General features: G+C 39.1%; 1 pseudogene; it reads right to left on the reverse strand.

Annotated features, from left to right (window-relative positions):
- Positions 1-2532: 2532 nt before the first annotated feature.
- On the reverse strand, positions 2533-26745 carry LOC131900891 (vomeronasal type-2 receptor 116-like; annotated as a pseudogene).

The following is a 26745-nucleotide window of genomic DNA, read 5'->3' on the forward strand; positions in this document are numbered from 1 at the left end:
TGTAGCTAGAGTTTTCCTGCCTGGCCCACAGTCAGGACAAATCTCTCTCACTTGCCAGTCCCACAGCTGCTCAGACCCAACCAAGTAAACACAGAGACTTATATTGCTTACAAACTGTATGGCTGTGGCAGGCTTCTTGCTAATTGTTCTTACAGCTTAAATTAATCCATTTCCATTAATCTATACCTTGCCACATGGCTCGTGGCTTACCGGCATCTTCACACGCTGTTCCTCATCGTGGCAGCTGGCAGTGTCTCTCTGACTCAGCCTTCCACTTCCCAGCTTTATTCTCCTCCTTGCCCCGCCTATACTTCCTGCCTAGCCAACGGCCAATCAGTGTTTTATTGATTAATTAGCAACACATTTGCCATACATCCCACAGCAGGAGACTTGAAGAGTGCTTTAAAATAGACACGGACATGCAAAATTTGGAGTTTGCCCTGCTGGGCTTTTGACTTTGGACGAAATGCATTTTAAATTATGATGTGCCTATGAGCCTAGGGGGACTAGAGACCATTATATAGGATTTTGAGTGAGAATGACCCCCACAGGCTCCTAGATTATTATGCTTGTTCTCCAGGGAGAGGCATGATTGAAAAGGATTAAGTGATTTATTCTTGTAGGAGTACCTGTGACATTTTTGGAGGAAGTGTGTCATTGATGATGGGCTTTGGTTTCTGAGTAAACACAAGCAGCCCCAGTGTCTCTCTCTTCCTTCTGCCTGAGAATCTGGAAAGAGAACACTCAGCCACTTCTCCAGAACCATATCTACCTGTGTGCAGCTGGGGTCCTTGTAATTACAACAATAGACTGAACCTCTGATAGTGTCAGTGAGCCACAATTAAACGCTTTTCTCAAAAAATAATGTTCATGCTCATGGTGCCTCTTCTTAGCAATAGAACACTGACTAATTCAGTATGCCCAGACCACAAAGGCAGGGGATACAATGCTATGTATGTGTGTTTTGCTTGTGCCGTTGGTCTGTATCTTCATACAGAGTCAATGATTGACAATTCTCTCAGGTACACACTGTTTGCATAAATCAATATTTCCATTAAAGAAAGCTGTACTCTCATGCACCAAAATGTCCTTAGTTTTAAGTTCATAACATCACGTTTAATATAAATATTTGGACAAAAGGACATGTACTTTTTCTACTATGTTTTATTCCAATGATGTCTGGTATGTGGATATCTATAATTTCACATTTACTTTGGTTCTTGTCACTATTCATCTATGTATTAGAAAAAATCCAAACAACTCATGAATTTTGAATATGTTACAACATAAAAATTTAGATATTTTTAACATTGTATTTAAAATTCATCCATGCATATAGTGTATTTGGATTTAATCTACCTTCCCAGTCTTTTTGCTATTGACTTGAGAATTGAGTAGACATGTCACTGTGTTTCAAGTGAGGATAATGCTGGTAATGAAAGGAGAAATGAAAGGGACATAATTAATTTTAAACTAAAAAAGATTTAAATTAAATATATGCTTATGTTTACATGGTATGCATAAATGTGCACATGTGATTTTGTGAGTGATTTTTGCATGTTAGTATAAGCACACATGCATCTGTGCATGTATTTGCAGTTCAGAAGACAATCATCGGGTGTTTTTCTTCAGTTCTCTCTCTTTTAGAAAGTCTGTTTTTGTTCCCAGCTGCACTTTCCATCTTAGATGAGATGCAAGATTATGGCTATTCTGAAAACTTTTCTTATCTCTTGGTAGGATGTGATTGCTAAAGAATACTATCACATCTTGGGGTGTATTTTTGGGAACTGAATACTCATCCCAATCATTCCACAGTCATTGCTTTGCTCTGTAAGCTATTCCTCGAGGTCTTAAATATATTTCATTAAATACAAGAGTCTGAAACTCTCTCTGGTCCTCATCAGTGATAAGCTGTGTGCCAGGTGGACAATAATGTGGACTGGCTGATTCTGTTTTAAATTCAATTCATACAAATGGTGAAGGAAGATTAGACATATGGATAGCAATACTGTGTTCAAAGGATTCTTGTAGAATAAATTACAAAATATTTCTGGTTTTCATTAAACATTTTTTGGAGTGAGGGACTCTTCTCCCAACCAGTGAGTTATGCCTCTAGGATCTAGGCCCTTGGACACAGCCAGTCCTGGGAACCCTTACCCACCTCTGCCCCAGTTGCAGTCCAGCAGAGAAAGCTCCTCCATGCCCCCCCAAAACCCCCCACTAGACCCTGCAATTTACAAGACCCCCACCCTACCTCAATACCCATCTGCCTGTGACCCAAGTAACTTCCTGAGACACAGAAACCAAAGTGCCATCTCTCATTGGACCAAGAGTGGCTTCCTGAGACACAGAATCTGTCAGCTCTGACTGGACGAAGAGCCCTGATAAAACCAGGAGTGGCTCCCTGATTCACAGAATCACCTAGCTTGGATTGGACCAAGAGCAGCTCCCTGAGATACAGAATCTGTCAGCTCCAATTAGACCAAGAGCTAAGTTTATGACACAGACACAGAGTGGAACATAGCTGCTCACTTAGACACAGGCACCACTTGCACCTGTTGGAGAAAGAGAAGGGCAGACATGAGTGTAAAAATACATATAACAACATAAAAAGCAATATGGCATCACCAGAACCTAGCTCTTCTACAACAGCAAGACCTGAACATCACAATGCAGCAGAAGCAGATAAAAGTAACCTTAAAGATAATTCATGAAGATATTAGAGGCCTTTAAAGAGCAAATAAAAAATTTCCTTAAAAATTGAGGAAAACACAAACAAAAAATATGAAGAAATCAATAATTCCCTTAAAGAAACCTAAGAAAACCATGAAAAATATTAATCATGTGAAGGAAACTGTTGAAGACTCTTCCTGAGTGAGGTCACTTAGACTCAGGAGAAACATGGTATGTTCTCACTCATAAGTGGATACTAGATGTAAAGGAAATGATAACCAGACTGCATACCACAGCTCTAGAGAAGCTAACCAACAAGGAAGACCCAAAGAGGGATGCATGGATCATCCTAGGAAAGGGGAATTGTTGAGATTTCCATGAGTGAACTGGGGATGAGGTGTGGCAATAAAGGATAGGGTATGGGGGATGAGAAATAAGAGAATGGGATGGTGAAGCTGGAAAAGTGATGGAGAGAGAATGCAATGAAAGAGATATCATGATAGAGGGAAATATCATGGGGATAGAGAGAAAGTGGGTACAAGGGAAGTTGCCAGGAATCCACGAAGATCACCCCAGCTTGGACAACTAGAAATAGTGGTGAGGGTGCTTGAACTGGTCTGCTCTAGTAATCTGTTATCATAGAGTCTTCATCCAGTAACTGATGGAAGCCTATACAGAGATCCACAGCCAAGCACCAGGCAGTGCTCCAGGAATCCAGTCAAAGAGAGATAATAGGGATTCTATGAGCAGTGACATCAAGACCATGATGGGGAAACATGCAGGGATGTCCAAACCAAACTTGTGGAAACTCATGAAAGTAGGATCAATGGCTGTGAAGCCTGCATGGGACTGAAATAGGCTCTCTGCATCAGGACACAGTTGTGTAGCTTGATCTGCTTTGAGGCCCTCTGGAGGAAGGACAGAATCCATCTGATACATGAGAGGCCATTTTGGAGCTCACTAACTATAATAGGACACCTCGTGAAGCCTTGAGCCAAGGGAAGGGCTTGGACTTGCCTAAACTGGATGTGCTTACCCATGGGAGGCCTTCCCTTCTTGTTGTATGGAATGGAGTTAAGATGGGGGGGGGGAGGCTGAAGGAGGGAAGAGAGGGATCTCTGATTGGTGTGTAAAATGACTGCAAAATTTTTATTGAAAAAAGATTTTTTTTTGAAAATATAGATTGTGTAACCTTTATTGTGTGAACAAGATGTGTTATTTAAGGAAGACAGTTCAATTTCCTCCCAGAGTTCATATTATGGTTGATATCAGAGAAATCATTCTATTAAAATCACATATTTTATGTCTTCAGTTTCCTTCAAGGACTTTTCTATTTTTGAAAGGAGAAGATATTCCATTTCAGCAATGTCTTCTGCAAACAAACACATACCAGTCTCATTGGAAACCTCATGCTCTGGGCACCAGGCACAGTCAAAGCAGCAGTCTGCTGCGTGTTCTTGATGAAATTTCCTGAATCCAGGAGTGCATGTCACACTGCATGTAGAAGTCGGAAGCTGAAACGAACAACGTAACAGACACAGGTTTCAAATATTCTTCTATTATCACACATTAAATATCATATTCAGGTATCTGAGCATTTTCTATATACCTGCAATGAAGTTGAAGGACCTACAATATTTATTACATTGCGTCACATTGTTTGTATCAAGTTTGACTGTAGAGATTAGAAATTGTGTCTTGGCCAGGCGGTGGTGGCGCACGCCTTTAATCCCAGCACTCGGGAGGCAGAGGCAGGCAAATCTCTGTGAGTTCGAGGCCAGGCTGGGCTACCAAGTGAGTCCCAGGAAAGGCACAAAGCTACACAGAGAAACCCTGTCTCGAAAAACCTAAAAAAAAAAAAATAAGAAATTGTGTCTTCCCTGATCAGAATGATCCAAAAGGCATGCTTAGGAGGCATGCATTGCTCCCGAAGGGTTTAAAATCAAAATCAAGGATGATGAATTGGGTAGGGGAGAAGACAGAGTGGGATTATATAGAGTCACAGAATGAAAAAACTGGGCATGTGGTAGGAGTCTCTCACAGGCTTAAAATTTTATGTTAAATGAAAGTTTGGGATTTAGAAATATGTTTCTGGAAACAATTACATGCTACCCTTGATTAAGCTATAAAGATGTTGACATAGAATAACAAAATTTGATGGTTTCTATCTAGTTATAAAATTTTAATGATCTACATATTGTGTTTTTATTTTGTATATCTGTTTCTGTGGTATGAGGTGAATTGAAATATAACTCTTGGTGTCTATGGATCCCCAAAAGATTGTATCACCATGACCTGGACATATTGGAAGTTGTGAATCATCAAAAACAGAGCTGTGTGAACTGAGCTTGGGCCCTTCCCAAGAGCAGAGACTGTTGTTAACCACCAAGCCATCACTCTGATCCCACACATTTTTGTAGCACACATGTACTGCAAGGAATGAAAATGATTGTGTACACACCAGTGTTGCTCCCATGGTCTGCTCTAAGTCTTCAGAAATGTGCAGTTGTTGGCTCTGTGGAGAATTGGAGGAATAACCTCCTAGTTTCACCTTTAATCCAAAACCTTGTGGGGAAATTCCAAATGTTGTATATGTCATAGTCTGCACACAGTTTTCCTCTCAGATTCATGTCCACCAGCTCTCCAATAGGGTTAGTAAATACCCTCTTCTTCAGCAAAGAAGCCATCTAAGTGAGATACATCATTAAATGATTACCTATGCTTATCCAGTAAGGCAAAGTGACATTGTGAATGGCCCGTAATTTTCAATGTGTTTCAGAAATGACAAGAATATTGATGATATCCTATCTAGTTAATATAAGATATCTCATGTATAATTACATTTTGTTACACTTCATATGCATTATTCATGGTGCAAATAGAAGAAATGTTATCAAATAATAACATAGTAAAAGAGATCTGAACATTTGTTATTTGCATGGAAACTGTCCAAAGGGATGATTTTACTTAAGTGTGTGTGGGTTAATTTGAGTATGTGTGTGTAGCAAAAATTATTTTTAAAAAGAGACAAGTTGTGTAATTAAGCAGTGAGAGGACTGGAAGTTTTTGAAAGGAATAGAGGGAATGCATATCAGGCAAATACATTATACATATAAGAGATAAAAGTAAAGTTATTAACATCAAGCAGTCCTTATTATTTGTCAACATTGATACCTCATATAAATAATTATTTATGACATTTATCAATACATATTTTGTGTCTCTAGAAAGAAATTCTTTCTTATTTGTCACTTAAGGATTTTATGATAACATTTTCAGTGACTATTTCCAATATTAAGCACATTTGTTAAAATGTTGAGATACATTCTCACAAAAATACCTACTTCACATACAAATAGTTGTCATCCATTGAGTGTTAATCTTGTGAAGTTGATTTGTTGACATAAAATATTCATATTAGGGAGATTTGATATATCATTGTATTGATAGAACAGTCCCTGACAAATTCATATGAACACTTGTGGGGCTATTTAGAAATATAATGACTTAAGAATGATGGAAAGTAAGATAATTTACCTGATGACAGTCATGGAATATTCCTCTGAGTTCAGCTGTAGGTTGAGAATCTACTAGTTGATAAACAATTTCATGGTAGGTGTGGGCAACAGCATATACAGCATTGTATAAATTGTAACCTTCTGCACTAATGACCATGTCAAATTTGTGTTGTGATAACCACTCAACTGTAGTGTTGAATAAATAATAATTCATTGAGCTAAAGTTGGTGTCAGAGACTGAACAGTTATAGTAATTCCACTTTGTTCTCATCTGAGAAATGTCTACTGGATATTTGGAAATGTTCACTATTTGCATAAAATGCCTAAATTTGGAAACTTTACCACAGTGCTGTGCAAAAGTAACAGTCCCTTGGAAGGGGTCAAGGCTGAAATCTCTCTTACTTGTGGTGACATCCCAATGTGAGGTGGTGACCCAGATTCTCTGTACACCTAAATAGCCCCACCTTCTGAAGCTGACTTCTATGGTAGAGTTCATTTCACCACAAATAATAACAACCTTTGCTGATGATGCCATGATTTGTTTGTCATATATTTCAGCCCTTGCTGTTTACAATTGCATGTTATCTTGGATCACATTCACAAAAGCTTAGCAGACTCCATTTCTTTGCATCTCTTCTCTTAAGTCTGAGAGAAACTGAATCCCCTGGTCATCATCTGAGACAACCAGCCCTACCCAGGTCCATGTAAAATAAAGCATCAAAGAGACTATGGCCTTGGGCAAACATGTATCCTTGTGTGCTATCTGGTAGACATAGGGAAATAGGACATTATCACTCAGGAGAGGATGAAACGGTCCAAAGAAAATCTGAAGGATAAAAAACAAAGAAAGCAATGTGAGGAATATAATAGGCAGAAACTACATTCATAGATATGAGTTGTATTACTCACCTTCCAGACCTCCTACAGAAGACAGCTAGATAAACCTGTCAATGTTGAGTTGGATTCTAGAATATTTATGACAAGTCTGAATGTTCAACAAAAGTTTTGCATTTCTGCCCCCCACCAATTCATTTATTTTTGTAATACAAAGAAATGTTGGTGACATACCAAAAAGTGATTTCTTAATCCTTTAGAAAATATAGGTTGGCACACACCAACTCATGTTGCCCATTCATTCTCTGTAGAAGCTTGGGATTGGCATAGACAAGCTGCTATCTCTAATTTGTACCACTCTGTCTCACCTTTGGAGATGTGATAATGGTTGTCATTTTTATAGAGGTACTCCATGATGGTCCTATAAGTTATACATCACATATAGAATTTTCACACTTATAATTAGGAATTATTGAAAAATTTGCTTGTGGTGAATATAGTAAATCAATTGCTGTCGTTATATTAGAACACAGGCCAACAAGGATGGAAAATAGCAAAGACATTTTGGGTAAAAGATAAGGGTTCCTGTTGATCTCTTCAGTAGCAAAAATCAATGCCAGAAAAAACTCGAATTTCTCTGTTGGTACTCTAAAAATGACACAAGAGCATCATAGAGGATATTACAAATATGAAATGTTCAAAGCCAATGAAATAAACCTTTTTCTATGCCCCCTCTAAATTTGTATATTAATTCTGGATTTCTTCATGTCAGAGTATGGAAAAAGTGATCTTTAAAGATGAAAGCATTTCCAGAACTCGTCTAAATAGATCATTCTGAGATAACAGTTTTCTCTCTGTAAAAATACATAAGGGGCTTTTGTGATCCCTGAATGCCATCTACAGGCCTAGACATTCAGTCTGCTCTACATTTGTTTTGTGATTGTCATTCTCTAGAGAAACATGAAAAAACAATTATCTACAGAATGGCACTTTATCCTTAATTTGTTAAAGGATAACTAAAGAAGGATTAAAGTTGAGCAGATTTTATTCATTAAAATTTTCATTCATGTGTAAAAGTGTCTTGACCATATTGAGTATATCAAAAAAATCACACAATAGATCTTGGCCTTCAACCCAATGTAGATGTCTCCTGCTCTTCCCAAGCTCATGCTGTAACTAGGAATTAAAAGAGATCAAGTGTATACAAATAAAAAAGGAAGAAGTCAAACTATTAATATTTGCAGAGGTTATTATAGTATACATAAGTGACCCTAAAATCCTATCAGGGAACTGCTACAGCTGATAATCTCATTCAGTGTTGTGCATAAATACAAGATTAACTCAAAAACATCACATGTCCTCTTATATATGAATGATCAATGGGCTGAAAAAACAATCAGAAAAACAACCCCATTGACAATAGCCACAAATTAAAAAAAAATGGGTATAACTCTAACCAAGCAAATGAAAGTCCTGCATGACAAAGTCTTCAAGTATTTGAAGAAAGAAAGAGAAAGAAATATCAGAAGATGGAAAGATCTCCCATGCTCAGGAATTGGTAGAGTTAACGTAGTTAAAATGTCAATCTTACCAAAATCCATATATAGATTCAAAGCAATTCCCATCACATTCCAATACAATTCTTTACAGATATTGAAAAAAAACAATACTCAATATCAAATGGGAAAACAAAACAAAAAAAAAAAACAGGATAGATAAACAATTCTCTACAATAAAATGACCCCATAGTTAACATCGTCTCTGATTTCAAGCTCCACGACAAAGCTATAACAATAAAAAACACAGGAAATACAAGGTATTAGGATAAAAACAGAGAATTTATCCAATGGGATTAAGTGGAAGGTCCAGATATTAAACCAAAAACTGATGGACACCTGGTTTTTGAAAAGGAAACCAAAATTATACAAAGGAAAATAGAAAGCATCTCAAAAAAGTGGTGCTGACATAACAGTGTGTCAACATGTAGATGAATGCAAATAGATCCATATCTGTTACCATGCACAAAACTCAAGTCCATGAGGATGAAAGAACTCAATATAAATCAACTTACACTGAACCTGATAGAAAAGAAAGTTGCAAAGAGCCTTGAGCGCATGGCAAGGTGACATATTCTTGAACACAATACCAATAGCGCAAGCTCTAAGACTGAAAATTAATGAATGGTACCTCATGAAATTTAACAGCTTTTGTAAGGCAAAGAGAACCATCAATAGGGTCAAATGGCAGCCTACAAAATAGGAAAAGGTCTTCAACAACCCCCACATCAGACAAAATATAAAAAAACTGATTTCCAAATATATAATGAGTTGATTTCCAAAGCATATAATGAACTGAACTAGACATCAACAAACTAAATTATCCAATTAAAAATGGAGGACAAATCTAAACAGAGAATGTAAGTAAATTGGATGCAACAACTCTGGGTTTAGTCCCAGATTTTAGCAGCAAAACGTGAGTATTGAAACTCCGGGAAAGGTGTCCTGACTACCTGGGGAGTCAGGCAACACCTGGAGATGCTCAGAATAGCTTTGATGGCTGAACTGCAAGGAGACAGTTCAACCCTGGAAGGTGAGGTATCCTGGACACCTGGAGTTGCTGAGAACAACAGATCTGCGCCGAAGGTTTCCTGGACACCTGGAGCTGTTGTGCAGAGCTCTGACTGCTGGAACCACAAAGAAGCAGCCAAACCCTGGAAGGGACAATTTTTCTGACTTCTCGAGAAAGTCATGCCTGGAACTACTTCAGCAGGGAAGGGTATCCTAACTATTTGGGAAAGTCATGGTATAAATGGTGTGAAGGGGGGTGATCTCTCAGCAGGATATAGCAATCCTGCTCCTCTCCTGGACAGCTGCTACAGCTGAGCTTTGCTCTACACCTACATAAGAGGACTTCCTAGCAGAGCTCTGCTTCTTCAGCCTAAGATCATGCTTCTTTTACTTCACACTGCAAAAGGAAAAACCCCATGCAAAAATGTCACAATCTCCTCCAGCTCCAGAGAAAAGAGTTATTTTTCAGCTCACACTTGCTGTGTCCACTAGAGACATCTCAGCAAAGATCATCTGTTCAGCTCCTCCTTGCTCTGCTCTTTCAGCTCTCCCTTGTTTGGCCTCTGAGGGACATCTCAGCAAGGATCTTCTCTATGCCAGTGAATTAAAATCTTCACACCCAAATCTCTTTTGAGAAAGAGATTTATTTGGAAAGAAGGTGTCCAGGAGAGTGGCTGCCTCTACCAGGGAGGAGAGAACAGCCATTTTTTCTAACTGACCAGGCAAGGTGATTTATATAGGAAGTCTTAGGAGTGGAGTCAATGAAAGTTTGACTTGGGGCCCAGGGTTCTACTATTCTGCTCTGTGATTGTTTGGTTTCACAACTCAGTTATCCAGGAGCAGAGACGGTTCTGATCTAAACTGAGCCAAACTGTGGTTCTTTCTGCCCTGATCTGATCTACCTTTCCCTAGTTCTTGGCTCATGGTCAGGGTGGGTTTTTTTAGCCACCTGCTTTTCTCTTCACACCCTTGTTTTGTTTAGTAATAAGCAGCTGGGGATTGGAAAGGGTAATAAACAGCTGGGGATTGAAGAGTGTAATAAAGCCGGGCGGTGGTGGCACACGCCTTTAATCCCAGCACTCGAGAGGCAGAGCCAGGCGGATCTCTGTGAGTTTGAGGCTAGCCTGGGCTACTAAGTGAGTTCCAGGAAAGGCACAAAGCTACACAGAGAAACCTTGTCTCGAAAAAAAAAAAAAAAAAAGAAAAGTGTAATAAGCAGTTGGAGGTTGGAAAGAGGGCAAAGTTATCATTAGACTGCTTCCAGCTGAATTGAGGCATCAAGGTTCTTGGTACAATCTTGATCTTTCTCCTCAAGATGTAACCAGGTTCTGCAGATGTCTGGCTTCATTGATAGGGGCTGATAATCCCATAATATTAACTCACACAGAGTTTGGTTCCAAATATTTTGGATTGTTGTGCCCAGATCGTGATCCCCAGAGAGACCACCAAAGATGAGCATGCCGGAATGCAAAAGCAAGGTTAAATTCTGGGATATCCAAAAGCAATACAAGCCTAGGCAGAGACTTCGTCCAATACTCAGTGGAAGCTGGAGGAAGTGCCCGCCTGTCTGCATGCTCAGTTTTTAAAGGGAAAAATCACAAGATTATATCGTTTAGGGGTGCTAGTACGGGTACAATACTGATTGGCCCGCTTCTAGGGGCTTTCTAGAAATCATGGCTTAATCTTACATCTAAGTGAGTGGTTGCCCACCACCATTTCTCATTGGCTGAACTCAGGTAGGGGCATTTTTATGATCAGTTACCCTGGAAACCAGAGAGAGGACATTCCATAGTCTGGCAGGCATTACCTCATGGCTACCTTGTGACTCTGTACTTTTATACTTCCTGGTTTCTGGAATCTGGACTGACTTGTTTCAGTAATTATTGGCCTATTCCTAGAAGGAGAAATCTTAGGCCTTAGTTTTTGGGTGAAGGCATTTTGGTCTTATTTCTAAGATGGCTCATTTTGGTCTCACAGGATTTGTTGTTGAAGAAATCTAACCAAGATGTTTATGAGGCAGGGTGCAAATAGTAGGGCCAGGAAAAGTAAGAAAAGATGGGATAAGAAAGGTAGCATTCATTTCCATATCTGACTATTAGTGCTCTACTGTCTGGGGGCATCAAGCTGTTTCTGATTTGAAGATCCATTTGAAGTTGTTGGGTCTTATCTTTCACTAACCCTGATTGATTGATATGAAATCAACATTCTTCCCCCCAAAAAGAGGCAAAGACCACTTCTTTCTGCTGTTAAGAAATCCAATTCTCTCTGATTTTTCAATACTACAGTGGCCAGTGAGTCTATTTGTTCCTGAAGAGTAAGGATGGTCTGAGCTACTTGTTGGAAATTCTGGATTAATTGTGAGAAAATATGATTGTAAATAGCTAGAGAAGTAATCAGTTCTGATATTCCAGTGGCTATACCTGCACTTATGCCCAGGGCTGCTAGAAAGACTATTATTTGGATGGCTCATTTGTCATGCCTTGCTGCTATGAACTTGGTGATGGGAATTGACAAGGGTTCTTCACCAGGTACCATCCATAATTTAGGAAACAGGAATATCATGACACAAGTCCCAGACTACCAAGCAAGTAAACAGTGATAAACCTGAGTATCACAGAGAATAGAGTCATTGTGAATGTTTGGACAAAGGGGCTTTTTAGTACCAAGGGTAATAGTAGTATTGTAGTCTTCAGAACCCAGAGTACCGACAAATTGTATTACTGAGGAGTTAAAGCAGTTTTTAATGCCAAAGAGAATATGAGAGAAATAAGGGATAATGGTGACATTTGGCTTGAAGTAATTAATAAATGGTAAGGTGAGAGAATCTAATAGGACAATGGGTGAGGCCACAAATGATGGATGAGCATTTGACTCTGGAAGGACACATAACCAGCATTCTCCAAAATTGTCAGCCTGAGCATCATTCAATAGCTGATATGTGGTACTTAGTGTCTGAAACAAGAGATGGTGTGACAAGAATGTGGGATCAAAAAAAAAAAAGGTGGTGACATTGAGGATGTAAGAGCCTTTGAGAATCTTGGACTACTTCTACTCTATCCATTACTAGGGACTGAAAGAGCAAAATGTGCCCTCTATTATTTGAGCATATCTGGTGGGCAAATTTGATTGGTGCTATAGTAAAGTTTCCCAATGACTCCCATTTTTCAATTGCAATGCCTTGGGTCCTTAATCAGAAAGTAAAAGATTCTCTATTTTTTATAACAGGCAGGGTTGTTTCCTGCATATGCATTATGTTTCCAGCGGTCTCCAGAGCCTACCACATGAGTGGTATATTTGAACAGCTGGGCACATGTCTCTTAAATCTTAAATATCCAAATGTAGAGTTTAATAGCAATATGAGTGAGTGGGAAGAAGTAGAAGGAGAAGAGGTAGGGCATGGCCTGATAGGGTAGGGCATGATCCTTGAGAAGTTGATGAGGTCTCATTATTCTGAGACCAGGAGCAGGCTGGTGGTCTGTGAATAGTTTTGGGGGTTGTCTCTTTGCTATTTAACAAGCATGGGTTAGAACTATCAGTTCAGCCTGCTGATTTGTGGTATGGGCTGGAAGAGCTTGTGTTTTGACCACTATGGTATCTGAGACAATTGCATATCCTACTCCATATACTCCTTGTATATGAAGGTGCTGCCATCTGTACCATGTGTAAGTGGCCAAAGGTAGTGCTCTTTCTTGCATGTGTATCAGATAGCTTAGTAACTCTTTTAGAGTCTCAATGTATGAGTGTGATGACAAGTATTCTAGGACTGGTTGCGAGAGAAGGTTTGAGATATTAAAAGGTGTCCCATGCTGCTGTGGACTTCCCATCTGGACAAGAGGTGAATGCCTGCACTCAGCCTAGATCCCATCCCTGGACACCAACCATTCTGGGGAAGACCTGCCCAACTTGACCCCAGGTTCTGGCCATCAGGCAGGATCCCTTTCACCACCACCGGGAAGGCTCCCCTCCTCCAAGACCCCGGCAGACCCGGCAATCTCCACGCCTTCCTCGCACGCCCATCATCGCCCGAGATCCCAGCCACTTCCTGAGACTTAGAGGCCAGGCCCCAGCTCCCATCCTACCCTGGACTTTCCATCTGGACAAGAGCTCCCATCCAGTCCCGGATCTCCCATCTGGACAAGAGAGAGAGAGACTTCCTGAATCTGTCAGCTCTGTCTGGAATGAGTGTACTGATAAGACCAAGAATGAAACCACAAGGAGATGGGTAGACATCAAGGCAGAAATACATACAACAAAATAAAGAGCAATACAGCATCACCAGAACCTAGCCCTCCTCCAAAATCTAGACCTGAACATCAAAAATTGGAAGAGGCAGAAGAAAACAGCTTTATGAATAACATAATGAAGAAGGTAGAGGCTTATATAGAATTAATCATGAGGAAAAGACAAACAAAAAATGGGAAGAATGCTATAAAAAACTAGAGAAAGGAACAAATAAAGCAGAAGAAAACAAGAAAGCCCTGGAAGAAAACAATAAAGCCCTGAAAGAAAATCATGAAAGCAATGAAACAGATGAAGGAAACAGTCCAAGACCTGAAAAGGAAATAGAAAAAATGAAGAAGACACAAACAGAGGAAATGCTGGAAATAGAAAATCTGAGAAAAAAAATGGGAACTTCAGATGCAAGTATAACCAACAGAATGCAAGAGATGGAAGAGAGGATCTCTGGCATTGAAGATACGGTAGAAGAAATAGATTCATCAGTCAAAGAAAATACTAAAGCCAACAAAGTCATGACCCAAAATGTCCAAGAAATTTGGGACACCATGAAAAGACCAAACCTATGAATAGTAGGGATAGAGGAAGGAGAAGAATACTAACTCAAAGGCACAATAAGATCATAGAAGAAAACTTTCCCAACTTAAAGAAGGAAATGCCTATGAAGATACAAGAAGTCTACAGAACACCAAACAGACTAGTCCCTCAAAAAAAGTCCCCTTGCCACATAATAATTAAACAACTAAATGTACAGAATAAAGAAAGAATATTAAGAGCAGCAAAGGAAAAAGGCCAAGTGACTTAAAAAGGCAAACCCCTTAGAATAACACCAGATTTCTCAGTGGAGACTTTGAAAACCAGAAGGACATGGACAGATGTAATGGAGACACTAAGATACCATGGATTCTATCCTAGACTAATATACCCAGCAAAACTTTCAATCATCATAGATGGAGTGAACAAGACATTCCAAGACAAAGCCAGATTTAAACAATACTTACCCACAAACCCATCCCTACAGAAAGCACTAGAAGGAAAATTCCAACCTAAGAAAGTCAGATATACCCTCGAAAACACAGGCAATAGATAAAACCACAGCAGTAAACCCCAGTGAAGAGAAGTACACACACACTACCACCAAAAAATAACAGGAATGCACAATCACTGGTCATTAATGTCCCTTAATATCAACAGACTTAACTCACCTATAAAAAGACATAGGTTTACAGAATGGATACAAAGGCAGGACCTATCTTTCTGCTGCATACAAGAAACACACCTGAAATTCAAAGATAGACACTACCTAGGAATAAGAGGATGGGAACAGACTTTCCAATCAAATGGTCTAAAGAAACAAATGGGTGTAGCCATCCTAATATCCAGAAAAATAGACTTCAAACTAAAATCAATCAAAAGAGATCAAGAAAAGCATTACATACTCATCACAGAAAAGATCCAAGAAGATGAAGTTTCAATTCTGAACATTTATGCCCCAAACACAAGGGCACCCACATATGTAAAAGAAACATTACCAATGCTTAAACCACATATAAAACCCCACACATTAATAGTGAGAGACCTCAACACCCCACTTTCACCACTGGACAGATCTCCCAAATTGAAATTTAACAGAGAAATAAAGGACTTAACTGATGTTATAACTCAAATGGACTTAATCAATAACGATAGAATATTCCATCCTAACAAAAAAGAATATACCTTTTTCTCAGCACCACACAGAACCTTCTCTAAAATCGACCACATACTTGGCCACAAAGCAAATCTTAACAGATACAAAAAAATTGGAATTATCTCCTGTGTTCTATCAGACCACCATGGTTTAAAGTTAGGTTTAAATAACAACAAAAACTGCAGCTAACCTACAATCTCATGGAAACTGAATAACGCTCAACTGAATCACCAATGGGTTAAGAAAGAAATAAAGAAAGAAATTAAAGACTTCCTAGAGATCAACGAAAATGAAGACTCCACATCCCTAAACTTATGGGACACTATGAAAGCAGTGCTAAAAGGGAAATTCATAGCACTAAATGCCCACATAAAGAAGTTGGAGAAATCTCACACTAGTGACTTAACAGCACACCTGAATGTTCCAGAACAAGAAGCAAAGTCTCCCAGGAAGAATAGACACCAGGAAACTATCAAAGTGAGAGCTGAAATCAATAAAATGGAAACAAAGAGAACAAAACAAAAAAAATTAATGAAACAAAGAGTTGGTTCTTTGAGAAAAATCAACAAGATAGACAAGCCCTTATCCAAACTAACCAAAAGACAGAGAGAGCATCCAAATTAACAAAATCAGAAATGAAAAGGGAGACATAACAACAGACATTGAGGAAATCCAGAGAATCATCAGGTCATACTTCAAAAACCTCTACTTCACAAAACTGGAAAATCTAAAAAAAATGGATAATTTTCTGGATAGATACTACATACTTAAGTTAAATCCAGACCAGATAAACTATTTAAATAGTCCAATAACCCCTAAGGAAATAGAAACACTCATTAAAAGTCTTCTAAGCAAAAAAAGCCCAGGGCCAGATGGTTTCAGCACAGAATTCTACCAGATCTTCAAAGAAGAGTAAATACCAATATTCTTTAAATTGTTCCACACGATAGAAACAGAAGGAACATTACCAAACTCCTTCTATGAGGTTACAATTACCCTGATTCCTAAACCAAACAAGGATACAACAAAGAAAGAGAACTACAGACTGATCTCCCTCATGAACAATGATGCAAAAATACTCAATAAAATACTTGCAAACAGACTCCAAGAACAGATCAAAACAATTATCCACCATGATTAAGTAGGCTTCATCCCAGGGATGCAAGGGTGGTTCAACATATGAAAGTCTGTCAATGTAATACACCATATAAAGAAACTCAAAGGAAAAAAAAACACATGATCATCTCAGAAGATGCAGAAAAGGCATTTGACAAAATCCAACACCCCTTCAAGATAAAGGTCTTGGAGCAAACAGGAATACAGGGAACATACCTAAACATAATAAAGACAATTTACAGCAAGCCAACAGCCAACATCAAATTAAATGGAGAGAAACTCAAAGTGATTCCACTAAAATCAGGAATGAGGCAAGGCTGTCCACTCTCTCCATACTTATTCAATATAGTACTTGAAGTTCTAGCCAGAGCAATAAGACCACATAAGGAGATTAAGGGGATACAAATTGGAAAGGAAGAAGTCAAACTTTCCCTATTTGCAGATGACATGATAGTATACTTGAGTGACCCCAAAGATTCCATCAAGGAACAGATAAAGCTTATCAACACCTTCAGCAACATAGCAGGATACAAGATCAACTCCAAAAAATCAGTAGCCCTCCTATATACAATTGACAAACAGGCTGCGAAGGAAATCAGAGATACATCACCCTTTACAATAGCCACAAATGGTATAAAATACTTTGGGATAACACTAACCAAGCAAGTGAAGGACCTATATGACAAGAACTTTAAGTCCCTGAAAAAAATAAATTGAAGTTGTCAGAAAATGGGAAGATCTCCCATGCTCATGGATAGGCAGGACTAACATAGTAAAAATGGCAATCTTACCAAAAGCAACCTACAGATTCAATGCAATTCCCATCAAAATACCAACACAATTTTTCACAGACCTGGAAAGAATAATACTTAACTTCATATGGAAAAACAAAAAACCCAGGATAGCCAAAAGAATCCTGTACAATAAAACAACATCTGGAGGCATCACAAATCCTGACCTCAAGCTCTACTACAGAGCTCCAGTAATACAAACAGCTTGGTAAAGGCATAAAAACTGACGTGGGGATCAATAGCATCGAATTGAAGACCTTGACATTAATTCACACACCTATGAACATATAATTTTTGACATAGAAGCCAAAACTGTACAACGGCAAAAAGAAAGCATCTTCAACAAATGGTGGTGGCATAACTGGATATCAATGTGTAGAAGGCTGCAAATAGATCCATATCTGTCACAGTGTACAAAACTGAGGTCCAAGTGGATCAAAGACCTCAAAATAAATCCAGCTACTCTGAACCTGCTAGAAGACAAAGTAAGAAGTAGTCTTGGACACATTGGCATAGGAGGTCATTTCCTAAATATAACACCAGTAGCACAGATACTGAGCGAAACAATCAATCAATGGGACCTCTTGAAACTGAGAAGCTTTTGGAGAGCAAAGGACATGGTCAACAAGGCAAAGCGACAGCCTACAGAATGGGAAAAAGTCTTCACCAACCCCACATCTTACAGAGGACTGATATTCAGAATATATAAAGAACACAAGAAATTAGACATCAAAAATGCCCAACAGTCCAATAAAGAAATGCGTTATATTACTAAACAGAAAATTCTCAACAGAGGAAACTCAAATGGCTGAAAAATATTTAAGGAATTGCTCAACATCCCTAATTATCAGGGAAATGCAAATCAAAACAACTCTGAGATACCACCTCATGCCTGTTAGAATGGCTAAGATCAAAAACACTGAAGACAGCTTAGGCTGGAGAGGATGTGGAGCTTGGGGAACTCTTCTCCACTGCTGGTGGGAATGCAAGCTTGTACAACCACTTTGGAAATCAATATGGCACTTTCTTAGAAAATTTGGAATCAATCTCCCCAAAGATCCTGCTATATCACTCTTAGACATGTACCTAAGGAGTGCTCAATCATGCCACATGGGCACTTGCTCAACTATGGTCATATCAGCATTGTTTGTAACAGCCAGAACCTGGAAACAACTTAGATGCCCTTCAACTGAAGAATGGATAAATAAAATGTGGAACATATACACAATGGAATACTAATCAGCAGAGAAAAACAATGATATCGTGAGGTTGGCAGGAAATGGATGAATCTAGAAAAAAATCATCCTGATTGAGGTAACCCAGACTCAGAAAGACAAATATGGTATGTACTCACTCATAGGAGGATACTAGATGTAAAACAAAGATGACTAGACTGCTACTCACAACTCCAGGGAGGCTACCTAGAAAACAGGATCCCAAGAAAGACACAGGGGTTGCCCAATGACAGAGAAATGGATGAGATCTACATGAACAACATGGACGTGAGTTAGGGTAATGAGGGGCAAGGGTTGAGGAAAAAAGAGCTTAGCAGAGCGGGAGATCCCGGCTGGATCAAGACCAGAGAGGGAGAACAAGAAATAAAAGGCAATGATAAATGAAGACCACATGAGACTAGGAAGAAGCAAATTGCTAGAGAGGCCTACAGAAATCCACAAATATACCTCCAAAATAGACTACTGGCAATGGTCGATGGAAAGCCCGAACTGACATACTCTGGTGATAGGATGGCCAAACACCCTAATTGTGCTAGAAACCCCATCCATGACTGAGGGAACCAGATGCAGAGATCCACAGCCAGGCCCCAAATGGAGCTCCAGGAGTCCAATTGGTGAGAAAGAGGAGGGTTTTTATGAGCGAGAATTGTTGAGACCAAGGTTGGATAAAGCAAAGCGACAAATAGCCAAACGAATGGAAACTCTTGAACTATGAACCAACAGCTGAGGTGCCCCCAACTGGATCAGGCCCTCTGGATAAATGAGACAGTTGATTAGCTTTATCTGTTTGGGAGGTATCCAGGCAGTTGGACTGGGCCCTGTGCTCAGTGCATGAGTTGGCTGTTTGAAACCTGGGGCTTATTCAGGAACACTTGGCTCAGCCTGGGAGGAGGGGACTGGACCTGCCTGGACTGAATCTACCAGGTTGAACTCAATCCTTAGGGGAGTCTTTGCCCTCGAGGAGATGGGACGGGGGAAGAGCTGGGGGGAAGGGGGAGGGGGGGAGAACATGGGAATCCATGGCTGATATATACAATTAAAATAAATTATAAAATAAAATAAAAAAGGTGGACATGTTGAAAAATCATTGTTGTGTTCTCTACCAATGCCACCTGAAGGGAGAGAAATTAAGAGGGAGGTGATATTTGAAGGCCTGTATATGTTAAAGGTATGGCAGATGGTAAGGAGAAAGACAGTAATGGGTGACCCAAAGGTTGACTTCATAGGAGGTGCTTTCCATCTGGGGTCTCAGGATCCAGGTTGGTACAATATGAGAGGGCCTGCTCTTTCAGCTCTCCATTGTTTTGTCCACTGGGGGATGTCTCAGCAAGGATCTTCTCTATGCCAATGAATGAAGATCTTCACACCCAAAACTCTTTGGAGAAAGAGATTTATTTGGCAAAAAAGAGTCCAGAAGAGTAGCTTCTTCTACCAGGGTGGAGAGAACAGACTTTTTTCCTAACTGACCAGGCAGGCCAGTTTACACAGGCTATCTTGGAGTCAATGAGGGGTTGACTTGGGGCCCAGGGTTCTACTGTCCTGCTGTGTGATTGGTTGGTTTCACAACTCAGTTAGCCAGGGGCAGAGATGGCTCTGATCTGACTGAGCCAAACTGTGTTTATTTCTGTCCTGATCTGATTCATATTTCCCTAGTTCTGGGATCCAGATTGAGGGTGGGTTTCTTTAGCCAGCCACTTTTCCTTATGGAGAATTCTCCAAAGAGGAATATCACATGTCCCAGAAGTTTTAAAGAAATGTTCAATATCCTTAGTCATCAGGAAAATATAAATCAAAACTTCACTGAGGTTACATTTTATATCTGTCAGAATATTGAATATCAGTAACACAACTGATAGTTCACCCTTATGAGGATGCAAAGCAAGTGGAACACTCCTCCATTGTGGATGAGAGTGGACACTTATATAGCCAATATGGAAATCAGCATAGTTATTTTTCATGAAGATGAGAATTATTCTATCTCAAGATCCAGATATGCTACTCTTATGAATATACCTAAAGGATGCTTCATCTCATCAAAACGACATATTCTCAACCATATCCATTGCTGCTCTATTCTTATTTGCCAGAAAATGTAAACAACATAAATATCACTAAATGGAAAAATTGATAAAGAAGATGTATGGTACATTTCTACAATGAGGTATTACTCAGCAGTTAAAAAAATGACACCATGAAATTGGGAGACAAATGGGATGAACTAGAAAAAAATTACTCTAGGTAAGATAATGAAGACCCAAAACATAAATATGGACCATACTCACTTATATGTGGATATTATTTGCTAAGTACATGATAACACAGCTACAGACTGTAGACTCAGAGATGAGGTATAGAAGACATGATGGAGAGCATGTGGATTGCAATGGGGGTGGAGAAATAGAATACAAATTATGGGCGGACTGGGAATGGGAGGGTGAAAATGTGGAAGAAGGCATTAAAGTATTTTAACTGTGGTACACCTGGTCATGAGAAAAAATTACTCTCAGGGTGCTCCTAGAAGCAATGCTTCTTATAGAAATAACCCAAACAGGAGACCTCAACCTCCTGGATTATGCAGAAGATGTGGCAAAGGCTGACACTGGACCAATGAATGCAGATCGACAAGACATACACATGGCAACCCTTTACCATTGGAAAACAACTCAGAGGGCCTCCTCCAGGCCCCCAAATTGAACGTGATCCAGTCATTTCCAGCCATTGTGGAGGAAATTCCTCCACAGGACAATAAAATATTCCAGTACCTATTGTAAAGCACAGTAATGCACTGGATGATAAAACAGCTCTGATCAAAAACTTCCAAAAACATAATATAACAAATATTTTGGAAGACCTCCATAAAAGAACAAAGACCAAATCTTTGAGTATGAATTGATCACATTATTCTTGAAGGCTTTGAGGACACAGGTGCAGATCTCACTATAACTACACCAAAATCACGGCATCTGTATTGTCCTCTTCAAGAGGCAGATGTCCAATTTCTGGGGATTGGAACCCCATCTCGGGTAAAACAAAGCACAAGGCATGTTGAATGCATAGGGCCAGAATGACAATGGAGAAGGCTGAAGCTGTATGTGACTAATGTAGCAGTGAATCTTTGCGGCAGAGATCTGTTTCAGCAATGAAATACCGAGATCAACATTTCTCCAATCTCAGAAGTGGAATATAGACCAATTTATGTTTCTTGAAATAATATTATGATATATGATAAATATAGCCTCCAACCATTCAGGCTGTACACAAACAGAGCACAACCACCATTAAACCATATACCTTTCATAGGTACCATTGGCACTGCTTTTGAAATAGCTAGCTGGTAAACCTCTCTGGGTTGGACCATACCCTATGACACAGGACAAACTACAAGCCTTAGAAGAGCTTGTTCAGGAGCAGTTAACTGCTCAACATATTGAAGAATCTACCAGCCCTTCAAATTCTCCTGTATTTGTGATTAAAAAAAATCTGTTCAATGGAGAACACTGATAGATCTGAGAACCATCAATAATGTCATTCAGTCAATGGGATCTGTACAGGCTGGAACACCTTTGCTTTCTCTGTTACCTAAAAGATGACCTATTATAGTTACTGACTTAAAAGACTGTTTTTTAACACTACCTCTACAAGAAAATTATAACTGTAACTATCTAATCTTCAATCCCATCAAAGATCAAAGAAGGAAGATTTTGGGACTCGAGAAAACACAAATTGCAAGCAACCAATTACCAAAAAATTGTGAGAATAGACAGAGACAGCTGGCAATATGGACAGTCACCTAAAAATTGGCAGCATCACTGTGGCATCCATTCTGATTACAGTCCTAGAATATCTGACAGACAATTTCTAGAAGCAGGAATTTTGGAAAACCATCTTACCTTGTCTTGGCAAGGTTTATCAAAAATATTTCAAATAATACCATTTCCAGATTTACATGAATTCAGGTCAGATGGACAGGTAGTCTTCAAATGTTTCATAGACCTAGAGACTATGGCATTTATAGTTTTGATAATTTATAATTCTGTTGATGAGAGACACAATAGCTCCTGGCATCACTGATCTACTCCTGAGAGAATGTTGGGGTTCTAAGACACTCCTTCTATAAGTGTGTCTTCTTCTTGACACAAAATGGCCTGCTGGGCAAAGACTGCCTTTGCCTCAACTGCTGACAGTATGCATACTGTCCTTTTTGGATGAGTGGGACAAAAGGAAAAGAGACTACTGAACCTTGCCAAGACAAGGTAAGATGGTTTTCCAAAATTCCTGCTTCTAGAAATTGTCTGTCAGATATTCTAGAACTGTACTCAGAATGGATGCCACAGTGATGCTGCCAATATTTAGATGACTGTCCATATTGCCAGCTGTCTCTCTCTATTCTCACAATTTTTTGGTAATTGGTTGCTTGCAATTTGTGTTTTCTTGGGTCCCAATATCTTCCTTCTTAGATCGTTGATGGGATTGATGATTAGATAGTTACAGTTATAATCCCCTCATATCTTAGCTAAGAAAACCTTAGATACTAAAGTTAGGATATTCAGGCTAGGCCAGCTATTGGAGTCATCTTGACAATTAGCCATTTACCTATGATCCACATATGGAGCGTGTGTTTCTTGTTTGATGTTGTTCTTGTCAGTTGTAGTTCCATTTATCTTTATGTGATTTACCCTTTGTATTTCCTGGATAACATTTGATAATCATTCTTACTGTATATAGTTTGCATTAGGTTTAGAACATTCTTATTGAGACAAAATAGGAGGAAATATAAGGGTATTTGCTTTGCCCATAACCTGGGGCTATGGAGCCCAAAGAAGCCAGTGCTTCTTAACATTGCATATGACTTCTTAAAAGGATGATAAAAATAAAATAAATGGATAAAAGGGAGAAGAACTTCATGATCTCTCTTTCCTCTCCTTTTAAGAGGTCACATACAATCGCAAGGAGCACTTTATATGGCCCAAAGTAAGCTATGTTACCCAAAGTAAGCAAATACCACTACAAACTGAAGGCAAAACAGTAGAGGAGATTGGGTTGAGGGAGGGAGTGTGGGCAGAGACATGTAGCATTTAGGGCATTTGAGTGACAAGGAAATCCAATGCAGTGAAATTTATCTTAAATATGTAAAAGTGATCCTAATGATGTCTCCTAATCATGAGGGAGATGGCATTCCAACTGGCAACTCCACTCACCAAATAATCCTTCCAGGACTAGAACTGGGTTACATACAATTTTTTTGTTGGTCAATGAGGTACCATGGAAAACCCAAACACCACAAACTCTTTGGAAGATAACAGTATGCTCCTGCAAATGGATAGCAAGGCCTCATTGCTAAAGATGACATCCATACAATGCATTGACTATGCAGAGGTTAAGCCGCTGCCTCCATACAACCTTTGCACAAACATTCTAGTGTCTTTGGCATGGGAAGGTACTCTGAAGGCTATGAAAGAGAAACTTAAAAATATTTCACCCAAAAGTGATCACATACTTGGACACAAAGCTAGTCTTAACAAATACAAGAACATTGAAGTAACACCCTGCTATCAGACCCTCATGAAATAAAAGTATATTTCAACAACAACCAAAAGATGACAATTCATTTGGAAGAAGCACTATATTAAATGACTCCTGGATCAAGACAGACCTAAAGAAAGAAAGTAAAGACTTTCTGTAGTTCAGGGAAAAGGAATACACAATATACTAAAACTTATGAGACACCATGAAAGTGATGCCAGCACTAAGGGTGTGTATGAAAATAATTAGATACCACACTAACTACTTCACAGCACACCTGACAGCTCTAGAAAACAGGCAAGCACACAGAAGAGAAGTCAATGACAGGAAATCAACACAGGGCTGAAATTGAATAGATTTTTGCACTTGGACTAGAAATGGGGGAAATGTTAACAGGAGAGATCAGGTGTGGGACACATGGAGGAAGAGAGAGAGTACAGAAAAGACAACTGCAAGTTGAATGGCTCAGAAATGTAGAGTAAAACCAAACATGACTGACAGGAAGAAAGAAAAATAAGGAAAGGAAGGACAAAAGAAGAAAAAGAAAGAAAGGAAGGAGGGAAGGAAGAAAAGACAGAAAGAAATAAATGAAATGATTTCTAATGTTACTCTATTATACCCATAAAACAGTGTAGTCTGATCATCATCAGAAAGACTACTTTGAGCACCTAATGGAAAAAGGTGCAGAGACCCACACCTGAAAAACAGGCAGAGTTAGGGAACCCTGCAATAGAAGGGGAGGAAGGATGGAGGCCCAGAGTGGTCAAGGACCCTAGGAGAACACAGTTCATAGAATCAACAAAGAGGGGCTCCTACGGGCTCACAGACACTGATGTGACAATCAGAGTCTGCAGGCTCTGTGCTATGTCCTCTGCATATGTTATGATTGTTTAGCTTTCAGTTTTTGTGGGACGTTGAACAGTGGGAGTCAGTGTATATCTGACTCTATTGCCTGCTTGTGACCATTTTCCTTTTACTAGTTTGCCTTGTCCTCCTTAATATGAGTGTTTGTGCCTCATCTTAAGCTTTGCTGAATAAAATAAGTACCTATGATAATTAAAAGTTCATCAAATGTCTGGTTTCCATTGGTGAAGATAGAAAAATTTTCTATGTTTAATGTTCTATGCTATTTATATGTAAAAAATTATGTGAAAGACCCTAAAAGCTATGTGATGTGTGTTTAAATTTGGTTCAATACATTTTGCAATAAAGAATCAGCCATGTGAATAACTTTATTAAAGTTTCATTAATGAGAATTTTCATTATGAGGTAGAATATCAAAGAGGAGGTGACAGAAATGCCAACCCTGCTGACCTGAAACTGAAAAACAGTAATAGGAAGCAACCACCAGAATGAAAGTGTGCCCAGGACTTAGTAGGGCTAACAGTTGCAATTCGTTCTTGAAAATTCCCACAAGAAAGCACAAAGAACCTCAGTACATGTATAAAAAAGGCTCAGGCACATTATACAGCAGCAAAGTTGAGCAATTTCAATACTATGTCCCCATTATCTCTGCTCTTCATCTAACAGTTTCAACATAGGATCTGAAAACCTCATCGACAAATTTCATCTCCTTTTCCAATAAGAATATTTTAGTTCTCCAATAATTCTCTTCATGTTGCATTTACTAATTAATTCAAAGGAATATCGATCACTTATCTGATATTAATCATGCCCTAAATCTGTGATTAGGCACAAGTGAAGCAAAATAAAACTGGGTTGACATAGAATCTGACCACTCATGGTTTTATTTTATCCGTCATCATTTTCAGCTGGAGAACATCAGAGACTGGTATAGAGATGATTTTGAAAGTGATGTCTATGTCTACTCACACATATCTATGTAATACTTGACTGGCCATCATATACACTAGTCACACACCTCTATTTCTATGTGTGAATATCTGCATTCTGGTTAGAGACCAAAATTAAGAAACTTCTTTATGAAGGGTTTGGTTACAATTAGTGATGGAGGAATCCTTGGCACACACTTGAAGAAACACTCTAACACAACTTCTAAACATGGAACTCATGCCAGTGGTTTGTATTTGTGTTTTCATGTCATATTCTGAGACCCTGGGCCATGACAGCTTTCACAATCAGGAGAACCATGAGGAGACAAGAAAGAGAAACCTATCTCTCTCACCTTCCAGATTAGTGAATTGGAATCTAATCTAAGAAAACCACAGTACAATAAAATGCATGAGAAAATACCAAAATAGCGATCAATAAAAGAGAAAATTTTCTGTGGTTCAAGCATGACAGAGGGAACCACAGAACAGAACTTCCTGAGTTTTCTTACACACACTTCTAACTTATGACATTGATGCTGGAAATGAAGAAGTGAATGACTTACCTAAAATCCGTCATATTATTATACAAATCTTCCTCAGGTGGTTCTGGAGACAGGTAAAGTAAAAACTGACAGGCATTCCTCAAACCTCCACCATCCTCTTCATCATGCTTTATTCTCCAAAAGCAGCTGGTTTCTGTCCAACTGTACAACATGAGAGAAAACTTCAGGAGCAAGAGGGAAATCAGGAGAGCACACAGCTTCTGCAT

Source organism: Peromyscus eremicus, unplaced genomic scaffold (assembly GCF_949786415.1).
Source record: "Peromyscus eremicus unplaced genomic scaffold, PerEre_H2_v1 PerEre#2#chrX_unloc_1, whole genome shotgun sequence".
NCBI lineage: Eukaryota > Metazoa > Chordata > Mammalia > Rodentia > Cricetidae > Peromyscus > Peromyscus eremicus.